The following is a 17,334-nucleotide window of genomic DNA, read 5'->3' on the forward strand; positions in this document are numbered from 1 at the left end:
CATGAGGCATGGTTCGCACGTGTCAAATGATTCATAATCAAGAGACTCCAAAAGTCCATCTGCATGGAGTTTCTTCATGCGTTTGACACCAATGTGACCAAGGCGGCAGTGCCACAAGTATGTGGGACTATCATTATCAACCTTACACTTCTTGGTATTCACACTATGAATATGTGTAACATCACGTTCGAGATTAAACAAGAATAAACCATTGACCGGCGGGGCATGACCATAAAACATATCTCTCATATAAATGGAACAACCATTATTCTCGGATTTAAATGAGTAGCCATCTCACATTAAACGAGATCCAGACACAATGTTCATGCTTAAAGCTGGTACTAAATAACAATTATTGAGGTTTAAAACTAATCCCGTAGGTAAATGTAGAGGCAGCGTGCCGACGGCGATCACATCGACCTTGGAACCATTCCCGACGCGCATCGTCACCTCATCCTTCGCCAGTCTCCGCTTATTCCACAACTCCTGTTTTGAGTTACAAATATGAGCAACCACACCGGTATCAAATACCCAGGAGCTACTATGAGCGATGGTTAGGTACACATCAATAACATGTATATCACATATACCTTTGGTATTGCTGGCCTTCTTGTCCGCTAATTACTTGGGGCAGTTCCGCTTCCAGTGACCGTTTCCCTTGTAATAAAAGCACTCAGTCTCAGGCTTGGGTCCATTCTTTAGCTTCTTCCCGACAGCTTGTTTACCGGGCGCGGCAACTCCCTTGTCGTCCTTCTTGAAGTTCTTTTCACCCTTGACTTTCTTGAACTTAGTGGTTTTATTCACCATCAACACTTGATGTTCCTTTTTGATTTCCACCTCCGCTGATTTCAGCATTGAATATACCTCAGGAATGGTCTTTTCCATCCCCTGCATATTGAAGTTCATCACAAAGCTCTTGTAGCTAGGTGGAAGATTGAAGGATTCTGTCAACGACCGCATCATCCGGGAGATTGACTCCCAGCTGAGACAAGCGGTTGTGCAACCCAGACATCTTGAGTATGTGCTCACTGACAAAACTATTCTCCTCCATCTTACAACTGTAGGACTTGTTAGAGACTTCATATCTCTTGACTCGGGCATGATCTTGCAAAACCATTTTCAGCTCTTGGAACATCTCATATGCTCTGTGCTGCTCAAAATGCTTTTGGAGCCCCGGTTCTAAGCTGTAAAGCATGCCACACTGAACCAGGGAGTAATCATCACTACGTGACTGCCAGGAGTTCATAACGTCTTGAGTTGCTGGGAAAATGGCCGCTTCACCTAGCGGTGCTTCAAGGACATATGCTTTCTTGGCAGCTATGAGGATAATCCTCAGGTTACGGACCCAGTCTGTGTAGTTGCTACCATCGTCTTTCAGCTTGGTTTTCTCTAGGAACACGTTGAAGTTGAGGGCAACATTAGCGTGGGCCATTCAATCTACAAGACATATTGCAAACTTTTTAGACTATGTTCATGATAATTAAGTTCATCTAATCAAATTATTTAATGAACTCCCACTCAGATAGATATCCCTCTAGTCATCTAAGTTATACATGATCCGAGTCAACTAGGTCATGTCCGATCATCATGTGAGACGGACTAGTCATCATCGGTGAACATCTTCATGTTGATCGTATCTTCTATACGACTCATGTTTGACCTTTCGGTCTTCCGTGTTCCGAGGCCATGTCTGTACATGCTAGGCTCGTCAAGTCAACCTAAGTGTATTGCGTGTGTAAATCTGGCTTACACCCGTTGTATGCAAGCGTTAGAACCTATCACACCTGATCATCACGTGGTGCTTCGGAACAATAGACCTTAGCAACGGTGCATAGTTAGGGGGGACACTTTCTTGAAATTATTGCGAGGGATCATCTTATTTAAGCTACCATCGTTCTAAGCAAATAAGATGTAAAAACATGATAAACATCACATGCAATCAAATAATAGTGACATGATATGGCCAATATCATATAGCTCCTTTGATCTCCATCTTGGGGCTCCATGATCATCTTGTCACCGGCATGACACCATGATCTCCATCATCATGATCTCCATCATCGTGTCTTCTTGAAGTTGTCTCGTCATCTATTACTTCTACTACTATGGCTAACGCTTTAGCAATAAAGTAAAGTAATTACATGACGTTTAAGTTGACATGCAGGTCATAAATAAATAAAGACAACTCCTATGGCTCTTGCCGGTTGTCATTCTCATCGACATGCAAGTCGTGATTCCTATTACAAGAAGATGATCAATCTCATACATCACATATATCATTCATCACATCCTTTGGCCATATCACATCACATAGCATACCCTGCAAAAACAAGTTAGACGTCCTCTAATTGTTGTTGCATGTTTTACGTGGCTGCTATGGGTTTCTAGCAAGAACGTTTCTTACCTACGCAAAAACCACAGCGTGATATGCCAATTGCTATTTACCCTTCATAAGGACCCTTTTCATCGAATCCGATCTGACTAAAGTGGGAGATACAGACACCCGCTATCCACCTTATGCAACTAGTGCATGTCAGTCGGTGGAACCAGTCTCACGTAAGAGTACGTGTAAGGTCGGTCCGGGCCGCTTCATCCCACAATGCCACCGAATCAAGATTGGACTAGTAACGGTAAGCATATTGAACAAAATCAACGCCCACAACTACTTTGTGTTCTACTCATGCATAGAAACTACGCATAGACCTAGCTCATGATGCCACTGTTGGGGATCGTTGCAAAAATTAAAAAAATTCTACGCATCGGCAAGATCAATCTATAGAGAGACTAGCAACGGGAGAGAGGGGAGTGTATCTTCATACCCTTGAAGATCACAAAACGGAAGCGTTACAAGAACGCGGATGAAGGAGTCGTACATGAAGCGATTCAGATCGCAGCCGAATCCGATCTAAGCACCGAACAACGGTGCCTCCGCGTTCAACACACGTGCAACCAGGTGACGTCTCCTGCTACCGCTTGAGCACTGCGTTGGTTTTCCCTTGAAGAGGAAAGGGTGATGCAGCAAAGTAGCGTAAGTATCTCCCTCAGTTTTTGAGAACCAAGGTATCAATCCAGTAGGAGGCTACGGCGCGAGTCCCTCGCACCTATACAAAACAAATAAATCCTCGCAACCAACGCGATAAGGGGTTGTCAATCCCTACACCGTCACTTACGAGAGTGAGATCTGATAGATATGATAAGATACTATTTTTGGTATTTTTATGATAAAGATGCAAAGTAAAATAAAAGCAAAGTAAAAAGCAAAGGAAATAACTAAGTGTTGGAAGATTAATATGATGAAGATAGACCCGGGGGCCATAGGTTTCACTAGTGGCTTCTCTCAAGAGCATAAGTATTTTACGGTAGGTGAATAAATTATTGTTGAGCAATTGACAGAACTGAGCATAGTTATGAGAATATCTAGGTATGATCATGTATATAGGCATCACGTCCGAGACAAGTAGACCAACTCCTGCCTGTTGGAAATATGCCCTAGAGGCAATAATAAATTGATTATTATTATATTTCCTTGTTCATGATAATCGTTTATTATCCATGCTAGAATTGTATTGATAGGAAACTCAGATACATGTGTGGATACATAGACAACACCATGTCCCTAGTAAGCCTCTAGTTGACTAGCTCGTTAATCAATAGATGGTTACGGTTTCCTAACCATGGACATTGGATGTCATTGATAACAGGATCACATCATTAGGAGAATGATGTGATGGACAAAGACCCAATCCTAAGCCTAGCACAAGATCATGTAGTTCGTATGCTAAAGCTTTTCTAATGTCAAGTATCATTTCCTTAGACCATGAGATTGTGCAACTCCCGGATACCGTAGGAGTGCTTTGGGTGTGCCAAACGTCACAACGTAACTGGGTGGCTATAAAGGTACACTACAGGTATCTCTGAAAGTGTCTGTCGGGTTGGCACGAATCGAGACTGGGATTTGTCACTCCGTGTAAACGGAGAGGTATCTCTGGGCCCACTCGGTAGGACATCATCATAATGTGCACAATGTGATCAAGGAGATTATCACGGGATGATGTGTTACGGAACGAGTAAAGAGACTTGCCGGTAACGAGATTGAACAAGGTATCGGGATACCGACGATCGAATCTCGGGCAAGTGTCGTACCGATAGACAAAGGGAATTGTATACGGGATTGATTAAGTCCTTGACATCGTGGTTCATCCGATGAGATCATCGTGGAACATGTGGGAGCCAACATGGGTATCCAGATCCTGCTGTTGGTTATTGACCGGAGAGTTATCTCGGTCATGTCTGCATGTCTCCCAAACCCGTAGGGTCTACACACTTAAGGTTCGGTGACGCTAGGGTTATAGAGATATTAGTATGCGGTAACCCGAAAGTTGTTCGGAGTCCCGAATGAGATCCCGGACGTCACGAGGAGTTCCGGAATGGTCCGGAGGTAAAGAATTATATATAGGAAGTGCTATTTCGGCCATCGGGACAAGTTTTGGGGTCACCGGTATTGTACCGGGACCACCGGAAGGGTCCCGTGGGTCCACCGGGTGGGGCCACCTGCCCGGGGGGGCCACATGGGCTGTAGGGGTGTGCGCCTTGGCCTATATGGGCCAAGGGCACCAGCCCCAAGAGGCCCATGCACCAAGAGATGAGGGAAAGAAAGAGTCCTAAAGGGGGAAGGCACCTCCTAGGTGCCTTGGGGAGGAGGGACTCCTCCCTTGGCCGCACCCTTCCTTGGAGGAAGGGACAAGGCTGCGCCCCCCTCTCCCTTGGCCCTATATATAGTGGGGAAGGGAAGGCAGCAACACCTAAGCCCCGACGCCTCCCTCTCCCTCCCATGACACATCTCCCTCCTCCCGCAGCGCTTGGCGAAGCCCTGTTGGAATCCCGCTACTTCCACCACCACGCCGTCGTGCTGCTGGATCTCCATCAACCTATCCTTCCCCCTTGCTGGATCAAGGAGGAGACGTCGCTGCTCTGTACGTGTGTTGAACGCGGAGGTGCCGTCCGTTCAGCGCTAGGATCATCGGTGATTTGGATCACGACGAGTACGACTCCATCAACCCCGTTCTCTTGAACGCTTCCGCGCGCGATCTACAAGGGTATGTAGATCCACTCCTCCCTCGTTGCTAGATGACTCCATAGATTGATCTTGGTGACACGTAGGAAAATTTTGAATTTTTGCTACGTTCCCCAACACTGGCATCATGAGCTAGGTCTATGCGTAGTTTCTATGCACGAGTAGAACACAAAGTAGTTGTGGGCGTTGATTTTGTTCAATATGCTTACTGTTACTAGTCCAATCTTGATTCGGTGGCATTGTGGGATGAAGCGGCCCGGACCGACCTTACACGTACTCTTACGTGAGACTGGTTCCACCGACTGACATGCACTAGTTGCATAAGGTGGCTAGCGGGTGTCTGTCTCTCCCACTTTAGTCGGATCGGATTCGATGAAAAGGGTCCTTATGAAGGGTAAATAGCAATTGGCATATCACGTTGTGGTTTTTGTGTAGGTAAGAAACGTTCTTGCTAGAAACCCATAGCAGCCACATAAAACATGCAAACAACAATTAGAGGACGTCTAACTTGTTTTTGCAGGGTATGCTATGTGATGTGATATGGCCAAAAGGATGTGATGAATGATATATGTGATGTATGAGATTGATCATGTTCTTGTAATAGGAATCACGACTTGCATGTCGATGAGTATGACAACCGGCAGGAGCCATAGGAGTTGTCTTTATTTATTTATGACCTGCATGTCAACTTAAACGTCATGTAATTACTTTATTTTATTGCTAAAGCGTTAGCCATAGTAGTAGAAGTAATAGATGACGAGACAACTTCAAGAAGACACGATGATGGAGATCATGATGATGGAGATCATGGTGTCATGCCGGTGACAAGATGATCATGGAGCCCCAAGATGGAGATCAAAGGAGCTATATGATATTGGCCATATCATGTCACTATTATTTGATTGCATGTGATGTTTATCATGTTTTTACATCTTATTTGCTTAGAACGATGGTAGCTTAAATAAGATGATCCCTCGCAATAATTTCAAGAAAGTGTCCCCCCTAACTGTGCACCGTTGCGACAGTTCGTTGTTTTGAAGCACCACGTGATGATCGGGTGTGATAGATTCTAACATTCACATACAACGGGTGTAAGACAGATTTACACACGCAAAACACTTAGGTTGACTTGACGAGCCTAGCATGTACAGACATGGCCTCGGAACACAAGAGACCGAAAGGTCGAGCATGAGTCGTATGGTAGATACGATCAACATGAAGATGTTCACCGATGTTGACTAGTCTGTCTCACGTGATGATCGGACACGGCCTAGTTGACTCGGATCATGTAATCACTTAGATGACTAGAGGGATGTCTATCTGAGTGGGAGTTCATAAGATGAACTTAATTATCCTGAACATAGTCAAAATGTCTTCGCAAATTATGTCGTAACTCGCACTTTAGTTCTACTGTTTAGATATGTTCCTAGAGAAAATTTAGTTGAAAGATAATAGTAGCAATTATGCGGACTAGGTCCGTAAACTGAGGATTGTCCTCATTGCTTCATAGAAGGCTTATGTCCTTAATGCACCGCTCAGTGTGCTGAACCTCGAACGTCGTCTGTAGATGTTGGGAACATCTGACATACAAATTTTGATAACTACGTGATAGTTCAGTTAAATGGTTTAGAGTTGAGGCACCGAAGACGTTTTTGAAACGTCGCGAAACATATGAGATGTTTCGAGGGCTGAAATTGGGATTTCAGGCTCGTGCCCACGTCAAGAGGTATAAGACCTCCGACGATTTTCTTAGCCTGCAAACTAAGGGAGAAAAGCTCAATTGTTGAGATTGTGCTCAGATTGTCCGAGTACAACAATCATTTGAATCGAGTGGGAGTTGATCTTCCAGATGAGATAGTGATGTTTCTCCGAAGTCATTACCACCAAGCTGCTAGAGCTTCGTGATGAACTATAATATATCAGGGACATATATGATGATCCTTGAGATATTCGCGATGTTTGACACCACAAAAGTAGAGATCAAGAAGGAGCATCAATTGTTGATGGTTGGTGAAACCACTAGTTTCAAGAAGGGCAAGGGCAAAAAGGGATGCTTCATGAAACGGCAAATCAGCTGCTGCTCTAGTGAAGAAACCCAAGGTTGAACCCAAACCCGAGACTAAGTGCTTCTGTAATAAGGGGAACAGCCACTGGAGCAGAATTACCCTAGATACTTGGTAGATGAGAAGGCTGGCAAGGTCGATAGAAGTATATTGGATATACATTGTGTTGATGTGTACTTTACTAGTACTCCTAGTAGCACCAGGGTATTAGATACCGGTTCGGTTGCTAAGTGTTAGTAACTCGAAATAAAAGCTACGGAATAAACGGAGACTAGCTATAGGTGAGCTGACAATATGTGTTGGAAGTGTTTCCAATGTTGATATGATCAAGCATCGCACGCTCCCTCTACCATCCAGATTGGTGTTTGCGTTGAGCATAGACATGATTGGATTATGTCTATCGCAATACGGTTATTCATTTAAGGAGAATAACGGTTACTCTGTTTATTTGAATAATACCTTCAATGGTCTTGCACCTAAAATGAATGGTTCATTGAATCTCGATCATAGTGATACACATGTTCATGCCAAAAGATATAAGATAGTAATGATAGTACCACCTACTTGTGGCACTGCCACTTAAGTCATATCGGTATAAAACGCATGAAGAGGCTCCATGTTGATGGATCTTGGACTCACTCATTTTTGAAAAGTTTGAGACATGCGAACCATGTCTATTGGTGTATATGCATGAAGAAACTCCATGCAAATGGACCGTTTGGACTCACTTGTTTTTGAATCACTTGAGACATGCAAATCATACCACATGGGCAAGATGACTGAAAGCCTCGTTTTCAGTAAAATGGAACTAGAAAGCAACTTGTTGGAAGAAATACATTTTGATGTGTGCAGTCCAATGAGTGCTGAGGCGTGTAGTGGATATCGTTATGTTCTTACTTCACAGATGATTTGAGTAGATGTTGAGTACATTTACTTGATAAATCACGAGTCTGAATTATTGAAAGGTTCAAGTAATTTTAGGGTGAAGTTGAAAGATCGTCGTGACAAGAGGATAAAATATCTATGATATGATCATAGAGATGAATATCTGAATTATGAGTTTGGCACAGAATTAAGACATTGTGGAAATTGTTTCACAACTAATACAGCCTGGAACACCATAGTGTGATGGTGTGTCCGAACATCATAACTGCACCCTATTGGATATGATGCATACCATGATGTCTCTTATCGAATTACCACGATAGTTTATGGGTTAGGCATTAGAGACAACCACATTCACTTTAAATAGGGCACCACGTAATTCCGATGAGATGACACCGTATGAACTATGGTTTAGAGAAACCTAAGCTATCATTTCTTAAAAGTTTGGGGCTGCGACGCTTATGTGAAAAGGTTTCAGGCTGATAAGCTCGAACCAAAGCGGATAAATGCATCTTCATAGGACACCCAAAACAGTTGGGTATACCTCCTATCTCAGATCCGAAAGCAATAAGGGATTGTTTCTAGAATCAGGTCCTTTCTCGAGGAAAAGTTTCTCTCGAAAGAATTGAGTGGGAGGATGGTGGAGACTTGATGAGGTTATTGAACCGTCACTTCAACTAGTGTATAGCAGGGCACAAAGAGTTGTTCCTGTGGCACCTACACCAATTGAAGTGGAAGCTTATGATATTGATCATGAGACTTCGGATCAAGTCACTCCCAAACCTCGTAAGATGACAAGGATGCGTACTACTTCAGAGTGGTACGTAATCCTGTCTTGGAAGTCATGTTGCTAGACAACAATGAACCTACGAGCTATGGAGAAGCGATGGTGGGCCTGGATTCCAAAATGGCTCGAGGCCATATAATCCGAGAGAGGATCCATATATGAAAACAAAGTGTAGACTTTGGAAGAACTACTTGATGGTCGTAAGGCTGTTAGGTACATATGGATTTTAAAAGGAAGACGGACAATGATGGTAAATGTCACCATTAAGAAAGCTCGACTTGTCGTTAAGATGTTTTCCGACAAGTTCAAGGAGTTGACTGCGATGAGACTTTCTCACTCGTAGCGATGCTAAGAGTCTGTTGGAATTATATTAGCAATTACTGCATTATTTGTGAAATCTTGCAGATAGGATGCCAAAAACCATTGTTTCCTCGACGATTTTTGAGGAAAGGTTGTATGTGATACAACCGGAAGGTTTTGTTAATCCTGAAAGATGCTAATAAGTATGCAAAGCTCCAGCAATCCTTCTAAGGACTGGAGTAAGCATCTCAGAGTTGGAATGTATGCTTTGATGATGATCAAAGATTTTGGGTTTATACAAAGTTTATGAGAAACTTGTATTTCCAAAGAAGTGAGTGGGAGCACTATAGAATTTCTGATGAATATATGTTGTTGACATATTGTTGATCAGAAATTACGTAGAATTTCTGGAAAGCATATAGGGTTATTTGGAAAGTGTTTTTCAATGGAAAGCCTGGATTAAGCTACTTGAACATTGAGCATCAAGATAGATCAAAACGCTTAATGGTACTTTCAAATGAGCACATACCTTGACATGATCTTGAAGGTGTTCAAGATGGATCAGTCAAAGAAGGAGTTCTTGCCTGAGTTGTAAGGTATGAAGTTAAGACTTAAAGCTCGACCACGACAGAATAGAGAGAAAGGACGAAGGTCGTCCCTTATGCTTAAGACATAGGCCCTACAGTATGCTATGCTGTGTACCGCACCTGAAATGTGCCTTGCCATGAGTCAGTCAAGGGGTACAAGAGTGATCCAAGAATGGATCACAAGACAACGGTCAAAGTTATCCTTAGTAACTAGTGGACTAAGGAATTTTCTCGATTATGGAGGTGGTAAAAGAGTTTGTCGTAAAGGGTTACGCCGATGCAAACTTTGACACTAATCCAGATTATTCTAAGTAGTAAACTAGATTCGTATAGTAGAACAGTTATTTGAAATGGCTCCAAATATAGCGTAGTAGCTGCATCTACAAGATGACATAGAGATTTGCGAAGTACATACGGATCTGAAAGATTCAGAGCCGTTGACTATAACATCTCTCACAAGCATAACAAGATCAAACCTAGAACTCATCGAGTGTTAATCACATGGTAATGTGAACTAGATTATTGACTCTAGTAAACTCTTTGGGTGTTAGTCACATGGGGATGTGACCTTGAGTGTTAGTCACATAGCGATGTGAACTGGATTATTGACTCTAGTGCAAGTGGGAGACTGTTGGAAATATGCCCTAGAGGCAATAATAAATTGATTATTATTATATTTCCTTGTTCATGATAATCGTTTATTATCCATGCTAGAATTGTATTGATAGGAAACTCAGATACATGTGTGGATACATAGACAACACCATGTCCCTAGTAAGCCTCTAGTTGACTAGCTCGTTAATCAATAGATGGTTACGGTTTCCTAACCATGGACATTGGATGTCATTGTTAACGGGATCACATCATTAGGAGAATGATGTGATGGACAAAGACCCAATCCTAAGCCTAGCACAAGATCATGTAGTTCGTATGCTAAAGCTTTTCTAATGTCAAGTATCATTTCCTTAGACCATGAGATTGTGCAACTCCCGGATACCGTAGGAGTGCTTTGGGTGTGCCAAACGTCACAACGTAACTGGGTGGCTATAAAGGTACACTACAGGTATCTCTGAAAGTCTCTGTTGGGTTGGCACGAATCGAGACTGGGATTTGTCACTCCGTGTAAACGGAGAGGTATCTCTGGGCCCACTCGGTAGGACATCATCATAATGTGCACAATGTGATCAAGGAGTTTATCATGGGATGATGTGTTACGGAACGAGTAAAGAGACTTGCCGGTAACGAGATTGAACAAGGTATCGGGATACCGACGATCGAATCTCGGGCAAGTGTCGTACCGATAGACAAAGGGAATTGTATACGGGATTGATTAAGTCCTTGACATCGTGGTTCATACGATGAGATCATCGTGGAACATGTGGGAGCCAACATGGGTATCCAGATCCCGCTGTTGGTTATTGACCGGAGAGTCATCTCGGTCATGTCTGCATGTCTCCCGAACTCGTAGGGTCTACACACTTAAGGTTTGGTGACGCTAGGGTTATAGAGATATTAGTATGCGGTAACCCGAAAGTTGTTCGGAGTCCCGGATGAGATCCCGGACGTCACGAGGAGTTCCGGAATGGTCCGGAGGTAAAGAACTATATATAGGAAGTGCTATTTCGGCCATCGGGACAAGTTTCGGGGTCACCGGTATTGTATCGGGACCACCGGAAGGGTCCCAGGGGTCCACCGGGTGGGGCCACCTGCCCGCGGGGGCCACATGGGCTGTAGGGGTGTGCGCCTTGGCCTATATGGGCCAAGGGCACCAGCCCCAAGAGGCCCATGCGCCAAGAGATGAGGGAAAGGAAGAGTCCTAGGGGGAAGGCACCTCCTAGGTGCCTTGGGGAGGAGGGACTCCTCCCTTGGCCGCACCCTTCCTTGGAGGAAGGGCCAAGGCTGCGCCCCCCCTCTCCCTTGGCCCTATATATAGTGGGGAAGGGAAGGCAGCAACACCTAAGCCCTGGCGCCTCCCTCTCCCTCCCATGACACATCTCCCTCCTCCCGCAGCGCTTGGCAAAGCCCTGTTGGAATCCCGCTACTTCCACCACCACATCGTCGTGCTGCTGGATCTCCATCAACCTCTCCTTCCCCCTTGATGGATCAAGAAGGAGGAGACGTCGCTGCTCCGTACGTGTGTTGAACGCGGAGGTGCCGTCCATTCGGCGCTAGGATCATCGGTGATTTGGATCACGACGAGTACGACTCCATCAACCCTGTTCTCTTGAACGCTTCCGCGCGTGATCTAGAAGGGTATGTAGATCCACTCCTCCCTCGTTGCTCGATGACTCCATATATTGATCTTGGTGACACGTAGGAAAATTTTGAATTTTTGCTACGTTCCCCAACACTGCCTGCATCTACTACTATTACTCCACACATCGACCGCTATCCAGCATGCATCTAGAGTATTAAGTTCAAGAGAACAGAGTAACGCTTTAAGCAAGATGACATGATTTAGAGGGATAAATTCATGCAATATGATAAAACCCCATCTTGTTATCCTCGATGGCAACAATACAATACGTGCCTTGCTGCCCCTACCACTACAAAAAATACACTTCCGTGATGATACGTGTTTGTCTTAGTAGGTCGCGTTTTTTGTCATGCATGTACATCCATGACAAATTTATGACAGAATCAAGATAGTCATACCTGTGCTGTCGTAGAAGTGTTCCATGACATTACCAAAATTACCATCATGGAAGTGTCCACTTCCAAGACGATAAATCACGCGTCACAGAAGTGCTTTAGTCAAGGGTGACCGACATGTGGCATCCACCGTAACGGAACGCCGTTAAGCTATCGGGTCGGGTTTTGGATCCGATAACCCATTAACAGCCCCGATCAATGGGGATTTTCCACATGTAAAATCATCATTGGCTAGAGGAAACACGTGTCAGCTCATCGTTGGGACAGATGTCATCCACTCACTGGACAGAAGGCGCCTATGATACGTCGACACGTGGCATGACCCAACAATGGCCCATTCCTGTGAAAAGGCTGGTCCGTTTGACTTGGTCAAAAGCTGGCGGGCCGGCCCATGGAAAGCCTGTTAACGGCATGTTCGCATATAGCCCATTTACAGCCCGCTAACCCAAGGCCCGTTACGCCCTATCCGAATTAGGCCCAGTAGCGTCATCTGGGCCATCCAATATGATTCCAGCCCGTTTTCACTTCTGGCCCATGTATAGCCCATGACGTCTTTCGGCCCATATGAGGCCCTTTGTAACTCTTGGCCCATTAGCGGCCCATGCTGAAACTGGCCCGTAATGAACAGTGTATCACTTTATACCCATTAACGACCCGTTATTCCATTGTGCCGTTTCCAGCCCAAGTTAACTTTCGACCTTCTGAGGGCCCATTTATTCTTGGGCTCATTTGCATCATTCGGTTACTTACGCCCCGTTACTATCATTTTCTGCTTGTGGGCCAAATTCAGCCCGTCATTACAGTCGGCCCGTTTGTGGACCGTTAGTCTGTTGGGCCATTTTCCTAGCATCACCAAATGCAAACTATTAACGGCCCGTTATGGTCAGCCCATAAAACGTATGATTTCCATTAAAGGCCCATCTACGGCCCATTAAAGGCCCGTCTACGGCCCATTAAGGGCCCGTACAAGACCCATAAATGAGTCGGCGGCCCATGGATCCTACGAGACATACAAGATCCATGGATCCTACGAGACGTAGAAGGCCCATGGATCCTACGAGACGTAGAAGGCCCATGGATCCGATGGCCCGTGAAGGGCCATGGTCGGGCGAGTTGGCCCCCGTTTGAACGATATAGCATATTCAAAGAATTATCCTACTCAATACTATCACCCCTAAAAATCATACACTATACAACAAAGAGATCAAGGTATAGAAAGGTAGAATAATCCTACACTATACAATAAAGAAATTACAGCCGATTATACCCACTGGGCATTATGGTTCGGCACAGGTGATAATAAAGCATACACAAACAACAAATTACATACACTGGGCAAATACAGCTCATACATCATGGACGCGCATCAACTTAACTCCATTTGAACTATAATCTCTTCAGAAAATAGGATTAGCCGGATTCAGATAGCACAAATTTCAGTCTGCAAAATCTCCAATTCCTTCATGGTTACCTCAATGTCTTGTTTCATTTTTTGACTCCTGCATCTAATACCTGCATGTCCAGTCTCAACTTGTTGATTATACGTTGACAATCATGTACACGTTGTCTTGCCACCTCTAGTTGATGCTCGAGAACATCAGCACATTCCAACTCCAATCCATAATCATTCGGTAACGGCCATGCCGCACTACTCGCAGATCTTTGTGTTGATGTCACTTCATCCTGAAATGTTTATGTAAGTACACATGACTAGGGCAAAAATATAGTTACAACAGTGAAGTGAACAAGACACTATTTTGTACTACATGGCAAAACAGGACTAACAATAATGTTACATGTCACTTTCAAAAAAAAATGTTACACGTCATGAAGCATAAGCAGGTGATATTTTAAAAATTATAAAAAAGATAGTCCGTGCAGCCTGCATACAGAAATCCCTCTTAGCTCACCAGAGGAGCATGATGTTGGGGCCCAATCGAAAACACAGACAAGTTACAAATTTAGATAGCACGTTGCGTATAAGTAAGCAAGCAGTTGGCCATTCTGTGCCTCAATTAAAGTCTTAGGGAGCATAATGAACAGCTGAGGGTTTCATACAAACATACTACAACAGGCAAAACTATGCAATCATTAGCGTAGTATAAACTAGATTGTGAGCCTCATGCAATAATAGTTGGTTAATAGACTTCAAAGCTTCAGGCACACTTCGACAGAGTAATTAAATGGTAAGACCTTTAATTATGTCAACTAATAGTGATACAAGTACCGAACATCAGGCATGATTATTTGGGCATCTCATTAACTGAGGACAAATAAAGCAATTGAAAAGAGAAAATTAACTATGCCTGAAACAAACAAGGAATTGAACTGTTGAGTTGCATATAGTGACTTACCTTAGCAGGTTGAAGAGGCTCAGCGCAGCTCCTACTTCTCTTGCAACGCTCCTTCCTAACATCTTGTACTTGGAAATCCTCAATCTTATCTTCATTGCACCCCCTCTGCAAGGTGACACAAACTAGTTACTCGTCTCCTTGGAAGATAAATATGCATACTTTCCAGTCTGTGAACACAAAAGAATGAGATAATAACAAAACAACACCACATAATGAAACATGCTGCATATCTTGCACTTGCACACAATGAAATGAGCATTTACTATGTCTGCACTATGTAAAAACTAGGCATACCTTCGAACTGGATCTCTAGGTACTCTTGGAGAGCCTACTGTAGTGTACAGCCAAACCTTTATGTCACCTATGAATTAGACAAGGCCCCACTACAGCAGCCCTTAGTGTTTAAATCGTTGACAAGCTCTGTTAGAGTGTTAGGTCAAGAACAACAAGTAATCAAAGCAAACAGTCCTAGTATGGCTGGCTGATGCAAACAAGCAATTGAACAGATGTGTGAGAAAATCTTACATATCAAGAAAAGAAGCAAAGAAGGAGGCTTAAAGACCATCACTTAACTGACTAGATTTAAGGGGCATTTAAACATCATGTGCAACGTATGAACTAACATAAACATTGCATATTCTAGATTCTACAATGGAATGCACATGTATTAGGTTATGCCATGTATGATGATGCCTAAATGTATAGATAGCAGGCAGGAGTGATTCATCATTGCACGCACAATTGAATTGCAGGTTAAGGGCCAGTTCGATTCCGCCTTTTCAGGGCATATTGTCAAAATAAGCCATAAAAGATGTAAATAAGTCATTTTTGAGTTATGGGCTTGGGCTTAACTAATTTCGCTTTGGAGGGGGGTGTTTCGGGTAGAACCTCATTAAAAATTGAAGGGAAGGTGTTGGGGATATTACTACTGGGCGTAAACCGGCCTATCAGGGCCGGGTTAACTTCATCAGTAGTTAATTATGTTAAAGCCCAAGAAGGCAGATGAGAGCTCAAGGCCCATAGTCGGTTTAAGGCCTGTAGCCGTAAACCGGCGCCGGTATGTAACTTGTATTGTAAGTTAGGAATAAGTAGAGACCAAACCGGACACATCTATGAGCCAGTATTGGGAATCTGTGAACCGACGGGCGTCACCCGTGTATATAAGGGGACGACCCGGCGGCGGTTCAGAGGACAGACAACAACTCGAGACTTAGGCGAAGCTTGTTTGCTCCCTAGTCATCGAAACCCCATCAATTCCATCACAACTAGACGTAGGCTTTTACCTTCATCAAAGGGGCCAAACTAGTATAAACTCTCTTGCGTCCCTGTGTCCGCTTTAACTCCTTCAAGCTAACCCGTCGCGATGGCTCCACGACTAAGTCCTTTCTCTAGGACATCTGCCGTGACAAAACCACGACAGTTGGTGCCCACCATGGGGCTATCGCACGATGGTTTCAAGTTCTTGGAGGGCCGCTTTGAAGGACTCGAGGGCTACGCTGTGGGCCGGATGACTAAGAGTCATCGCGGCAAGCTCTACATCGATGATGCAGGATGGGGCCCCAAGGCCGGCTCAGTTGAGTACGGGTACCGGGTCCCCTTTGGTGGCATACACGTTTTCATCAGCAAGATCGGTGAACCGGGCCCTGAGCCGGACATCTGCACCGACCTCGTCGAAACGGCTCAGCGTGCGCGGTCCGCCCGGGTTAAATCGGCCGTGAAGCGTGCCTTCGTGGGAGTCATCCATGGAGGAAGTTACGAGGATGGATTGGAATCTCGCGGCGAGACCACCGTTTATTCCGGTGACGAGTCATCAACCGGAGAAACCGAATCTCTATATCAGCTACAAGATGGCCGGATTTGGGGCTGTTTCGATGGCGACAGTATTCCGGACCCCTCTGATCAACCCAACCGAGTTGGAATATTCATGACCGGCACACAAGCAGCGCTTCATTCTTCGACCGCTGCGCCAATAACCTCCGGTTCAGTAGCGGCGACAGCTGCCGGGGCAGGAAGCTCTGCACGCCCGCCGGCTCAAGTTCTATCAGATCTATTTGATGCATTGGTTGCGCTTATGGCAGAAGCTAATCCGACGGATCAGGAAGTCCACAACGCGGAGATTGCAAAGGTGAAGGAACAGATCACCCAGGCCAAGGCGGACCTGGCAGCTGAGAATGCCAGGATGACCACAGAGCGGGCCGCTTTAAACGCACAAGCCTACAGGCTCATGTTGGACCAGAACGCATCACATGAAGTCATGAGGAGGAAGTACCGATCCCGTTTGCCTTCGGTTTTCGAGGCCAAAGACCTTTTCAACACCCCAGGAGCAGGAACCAGTAATCCGCTGGAGGGGAACCAGGCGGAAGCTCCTGGGACCGGTGCACCGGTTCAGCCCCGTCTGATGGATCAGCCTCGTCAAAACACTATCATACCTCAGGCTATCCAACACCACTGGGTCACTACTCCAATCCAATGGACAATCTTGTTGCCGCTGCTGCACGGCTGGAGGCCATTCCAATTGAAGGCGACTCACCGCAGGCGATAGAGACGCGACGGGTCAAGGAGCTTCTTAGGACAGCTTTGGACCAACAGGAAGCATACTCATACAGCCGCGACCGGATCCACTCGACCCCTC

Source organism: Triticum urartu, chromosome 5A (genome assembly GCF_056163025.1).
Source record: "Triticum urartu cultivar PI428250 chromosome 5A, HENAU_Tu73, whole genome shotgun sequence".
NCBI lineage: Eukaryota > Viridiplantae > Streptophyta > Magnoliopsida > Poales > Poaceae > Triticum > Triticum urartu.